Genomic DNA, 6,000 nt, shown 5'->3' with positions numbered 1-6,000 from the left:
TATTGTAAAAGTAGATAAATTTGTAAGAAGATAGCTTGTGAAAGCAGGAAATACAGGACTGAGCATTGAACCCTTACTGTTGGTGCTTGTGCACTCTAATCATCTCTAGTATATGGGGTAATCACTCTATCCTTCTCTAATCATGCTTTCAAAAATTTTGTTTTTCACCTAATCAATCAACAATTTTAAAATGCCAATGCAAACATCATGAGGTCTTTTCATGGTTGTAATGGGGCTAAGGTAAAGGTGGGGATACACATATAGCTAAGTGAGCTTGTGTATTGAATCTTTAATTAACCTAAGCTCCTACCTAACATACATATACTCTATATAATTTCAACATTCATCTTAGCTACCCAAAATCTCCTTTTCACATTCCATATTCATGTCTCAACCTTTATTTTAAATTTATCACATGTGCATTGATTATTTAAACTCTGACTTATTATTGGGGTGATTTTGTCCCCTTATTTACTAAAATAAAGAATTTTTTTTGGTATAGCTTATCAATGCACATAGATTTGTAATTCCTTTTATGGTTTCACATGAATAGGTACCCAAATTCCCTTTGTTCTATTATGACATATTTTCTATCACCCTTTATTCTCACAATTTTCCCATACTCAGTTAACACACAAATTCTATCTTAAGCTAAGCAAAGATTCAATTGGGATTTTCAATTATTTTCTGCTTAAGGCTAGTAATGTGGTACAATATAGAACGAATGGGATTAAAAACAGCTCAAAGTGGTTAACAAAGGTAATTAAAAAGGGTTGGCTTATTTGGGATATGTGAGTTAAACAAACAATGGCCTCAATCATATGCATGCACATAACACATTAATTTTGGACATATAGGATAAAACAAAATTCAGATTACAATCATAGAGAAGTGAACACACAAGAAAAATATGTTTATGGTTAAATAGTGTAACCATGTATTTAGACTCAAAGTCTCACGGGTTGTGTTCTTTTTAGCTCAAAAATTCTGTTCCAATTTCAACTTCAAACAAATTTAACATAAATATTTTGATTTAAATTAGTGAAATTTTCAAAAAAATATATGGTCTTAAAAGAAACTTATTGTCTTTTCAATCAGGTAGAACATGCATGCAATTAACCTACTAATATGCAATCTATCCTATTCTAAAGAAGAAAGAAATTGGTGTTAGGGGGGAAAGAATTACCTCCGGAAGTCAGGTACTGACCGACCTCCCCACACTTAAGGTTTTGCACCGTCCTCGGTGCCATCTGTCAAGAACAAGGGTGGGCTAGTGGCAGTATCTCCACAGTCGGGACTGTCATGGCTCCCTGTGCTGGTGAAGGAAGTGGAGTCCGGAGTGCCTGGGTCCTCGGCAGGTCTGTGGTTGCCTGTGAGTAGCTCCTTGAGATATTTGAATCAGTGGTGGTTGCGGCGCTCTCGGAGCTTTGCTTTCTGGTCTTGTTGGTCCAACCTCTTCAGTATTTGATGTAGCAGCTGACTAGTAGATGGTGGAGGAACTGCAGCATCTTCTGTGGATTGGCTGGTAGTGGCAAGTGGTGGCCTGAGATATCTCCCGTTAGGGACATACTGATCATCCTGTGGAAGTATGGCTTTGGTGTCCCCAGCTCTGTAGGAGACTCCGACTGCTGAGATAAGATCAGAGACCAAGGCAGGGAAAGGTAGGTTGCCCGCAATTTGTACGTGTCCCATAGCATTCTGGATGTGCCTCGGTAAATTTAGAGGTTGGTATGTGAGGATGCACCATAGTAGAACGGCCATGTCTACGGTGAAGGAGGACTCATAAGTGCTCGGGAAGACGTAATGGGACATAATCTGTGCCCATACGTGAGCCTCTAAGGTGAGTGCGAAAGCCGAGATTCCCTTAGGACGGGAACGATGGTATCCGAAGATCTATTTGCTGCCAAGTTGTGCGATAACTCTGAGAACATCGTCTCAATCAAATTTTACGCCTGGCGCTTGAGTGCGGCTTCTTGAAAAGCATCCAATCCTTCTGGAGTAGGGGGAAGATCTAAGGCTCGCTGAATCGCCTCTTCTGTAATGGGGACTTGCTTCTGACGGATATAAACAGACTGCAGGGTCGATAGGTGGAAGTTGGAGTAGAACTCAACTACACAAGAAAGATTAACCTGTCGTGGTTGTCTCTATAGGAATCCCCAATGTCTTTATGCAATTTGTGGCTCAACAAATTTGGCAATACGCGGTGGAAGGATAAAAAGGTGTTCATTGTTGTAATTCTGAGCTGCCAGAATGGGGAACATCTGCTCACAGTAACGATTGGGAAATCGTGCAGTGTCCTTTGCTGGGAAGGCTCTCTCCTTTTCATCAACCTTTATAATTCTTTTAATTCTTTTTGTTGAGGGCTTGACTGCAGTTGAAGAAGGTTCTGCCACTAATGCCCTTTTTGTTCCTTTCCTTGCTGTGGATTTGGGGATAGCTTTCTCCTTGCCCTTCTTGGTGGCCATCCTGAAAGGAAACGAGTAAAGACATGAATAATGCAAGGGTTATAGCAAGGAAAAGAATGGGAAAAGATGGTAATCAATGCACACGAATGGATAATGATGTAAACACATGGTCATGACTACATGTGACAAATCAACAATGGAAATATAGCAAGTGCATAGGATGACAATTAAATGCAAGGTGTTCATTGGCATGCCGGCAAAGGGCATGAGTAGAATAGATCAAGCATTCAATGTCCAGATTAGATTACCAAGTCTTTCAAACTAATAATATGTTTGTAAAAACAATTATATTTAATTAATAAAATATAAAAGGGATTTTGTGAAAAGCAGGCATTTAGAGTAGTAGATTTAAAAGAAATCTAAAAATAGTGCAAAATGCCATATGGGAATTTTCACAAACACAAAGCATGCATGTTAAATAAGGTATGGAAAAATTAATTTTGAACATGCAAGTAACCCTATAAAAATAATATATGATTGTTAAACAAGTCCCAAACAATCCATAAGCAACATATAAAAATAATGACCCAAATAAAATTCCAACACCAATAGGAGGAATAAGAAAAGAAAAAAGAAAACATGGATAGGGAAAGTAGAAGAGAAAGAAAGAAAAAAAGAAAACATGTAAATAAGAAGAAGAATGAAGAAGTAGGGAGGGAAGAAGAGAGGGAAAACCTTGATAATGGTGGTAGGAAAGAGGGGGTAGAAGAGAGGAAGAAGGGAGGAAGAAGGGAGGGGAAAAATAAAATAGGAATGGGATGAGAAAAGAAAAGATAATCTGGCAGATTTGAATGAGTTGGGCGGCGCAACCGACGCGGATGCGTGGGGCACGCGGTCGCGTAGGAAGTCCTTAAGTGGGGTGATACGGACGCGTCGGTCATATGGACACGTGACGTGATTTGCGCTAGTGGCGCGAGGGCTGCTTCGCGCTCGCACAACTCTCTGTTCAAATTATGTTTTGCCAAAATTTAGAGTGACGCGATCGCGTGGATGGCCAGTTGGAGAGGACGGCGCAAACGCGTGGGGCACGCGTTCGCGTGGCAGGGCTTGTGCGACTAGCGCAAGTGCAGCCTAGCTCCAGCTCAACTTTCGGCCATACACCCTTTTAACGTCAATTTATAAGGCACGTGTTCGCGTGGGTGACGCGGACGCGTGGGAGGCCTATTTTCCCACATGACGCGGACGCGTGGACGGCGCGGTCGCGTGGTACAGGTTGTGTCAAAGGCACGCCTCCAGCCACACTTTCGCGTGACTCTCTGTTTCTTTTCTTCTCGTGTCCATGGCACCCTGACGCGGACGCGTCATCGACGTTGTCGCGTCCTGTGCTCTCTTTTTTTAATTAAAGATGCAAATGCAGTATGCAGATGAGATGCAAGATATAGGCAGTAGTACAGAGAAGAGTTCTAGATGAGGAAAGATAAGGAGATGAAGAGGAACGATCATACCATGGTGGGTTGTCTCCCACCTAGCACTTTGCTTTAACGTCCTTAAGTTGGATGCTCCATTAGCTCAGTTTTCTGCTGTGAGTGGATCCTCCAAGAGGAAGATATCTAACTCCTTAGTTTTTGTCACCTTCTCACCATGGTAGAGCTTCAAACGATGTCCATTAACCTTGATGAGTGCAGAGCTTGAAGGGTGACTTCGGTGAAAAACTCCGTACGGCTCAGCCTTCTTGACTCTATATGGACCTTTCCACCTTGATCTCAGCTTGCCTGGCATGAGCCTCAGTCTGGAGTTGTAAAGGAGGACTAAATCCCCAGGTTGGAACTCTTTTCTCTTGATGTGCTGATCATGTACAGCCTTTATCTTTTCCTTGTACAGCCTTGAGTTCTCAGATGCTTCTAGGCGAAGGCTTTCCAATTCTTGCAGTTGCAACTTCCTTTCAGCTCTGGCTTTCTCAAATCCCATGTTGCACTCCTTTACTGCCCAAAAAGCTTTGTGATCTACTTCAACTGGAAGATGACAGGCTTTTCCATAAACTAAGCGAAAAGGACTCATCCCAATAGGTGTCTTGTATGCTGTTCTGTATGCCCAGAGTGCATCTTGTAGCCTGGTGCTCCAGTCTCTTCTATGAGGTTTGACTATCTTCTGCAATATGCGTTTTATCTCTCTGTTAGACACCTCAGCTTACCCATTAGTCTGAGGATGGCAGGCTGTTGCTACTTTATGAATGATTCCATGCTTCTTCAGTAATCCTGCTAGTCTCCTGTTACAAAAATGGGTGCCTTGATCGCTCACGATTGCTCGTGGTGATCCAAAGCGACAAATAATGTGGTTTCTAACAAAGGAAACAACGATGTTAGCATCATCAGTACGGGTAGGAATTGCTTCCACCCATTTAGAAACATAGTCTACAGCTAACAGTATAAAAAGGTGGCCATTAGAATTTGGAAATGGACCCATGAAGTCAATGTCCCAAACATCAAAAATTTCACAGAAAAGCATAATTTGTTGAGGTATTTCATCCCTCTGGGATATATTACCAAACCTTTGGCATGGGGGACAAGATTTACAAAATTTAGCAGCTTCTTTAAAAAGAGTAGGCCACCAGAATCCACAGTCTACGATTTTTCTAGCTGTTCTTTGAGGGCCAAAATGTCCTCCACTCTCAGATGAGTGACATGCCTCTAAAATGGACTGGAATTCTGATTGATGCACACACCTTCTAATTACCTGGTCAGTGCCACATCTCCATAAATATGGGTCATCCTATATATAATATTTAGACTCGCTTTTCAGCTTGTCTCTTTGGTGCTTAGTAAAGCTTGGAGGAAAGGTGCGGCTAACTAGATAATTAGCGACAGGTGCATACCAATGGACTACCTCAGATACTGCTTGTAGGTTATCAAATGAGAATATATCAGCTATAGGAGTTGAGTCATCTTTAATGTGCTCAAGGCGACTCAAGTGGTCTGCCACTAGATTCTGGTTACCACTCCTATCCTTTATTTCTAAATCAAATTCTTGTAGTAGCAGTATCTAACGTATAAGCCTTGGTTTGGATTCCTTTTTAGCTAATAAATACTTTAGAGCTGCGTGGTCTGAATACACTACTACTTTTGTACCAAGTAAATAGGCTCAGAATTTATCCAGAGCAAAAACAATATTAAGAAGCTCTTTCTCAGTAGTAGTGTAGTTAGACTGAGCAGTGTCTAAAGTCTTAGACGCATAAGCAATGACAAAAGGATCCTTACCTTCACGTTGAGCCAGCGCTGCTCCTACTGCATGGTTAGAAGCGTCGCACATGATTTCGAATGGCTGGCTCCAGTCAGGTCCTCTCACAATTGGAGCTTGAGTCAGGGTGGTCTTTAGCTTATCAAACGCTTGTTTGCAATCCTCACTGAACTTGAACTCGATATATTTCTACAGTAACTTGGATAGGGGAAGTGATACCTTACTAAAGTCCTTAATGAATCTCCGGTAAAAACCTGCATGGCCAAGGAACGAACGAACTTCCCTCACAGAAGAGGGGTAAGGCAAACTAGAAATAACATCCCCCTTTGCTGGATCTACAGAAATGCTAGTATTAGAGACA

Source organism: Arachis stenosperma, chromosome 10 (genome assembly GCF_014773155.1).
Source record: "Arachis stenosperma cultivar V10309 chromosome 10, arast.V10309.gnm1.PFL2, whole genome shotgun sequence".
NCBI lineage: Eukaryota > Viridiplantae > Streptophyta > Magnoliopsida > Fabales > Fabaceae > Arachis > Arachis stenosperma.
Note: the sequence above shows the minus strand (reverse complement) of the source record.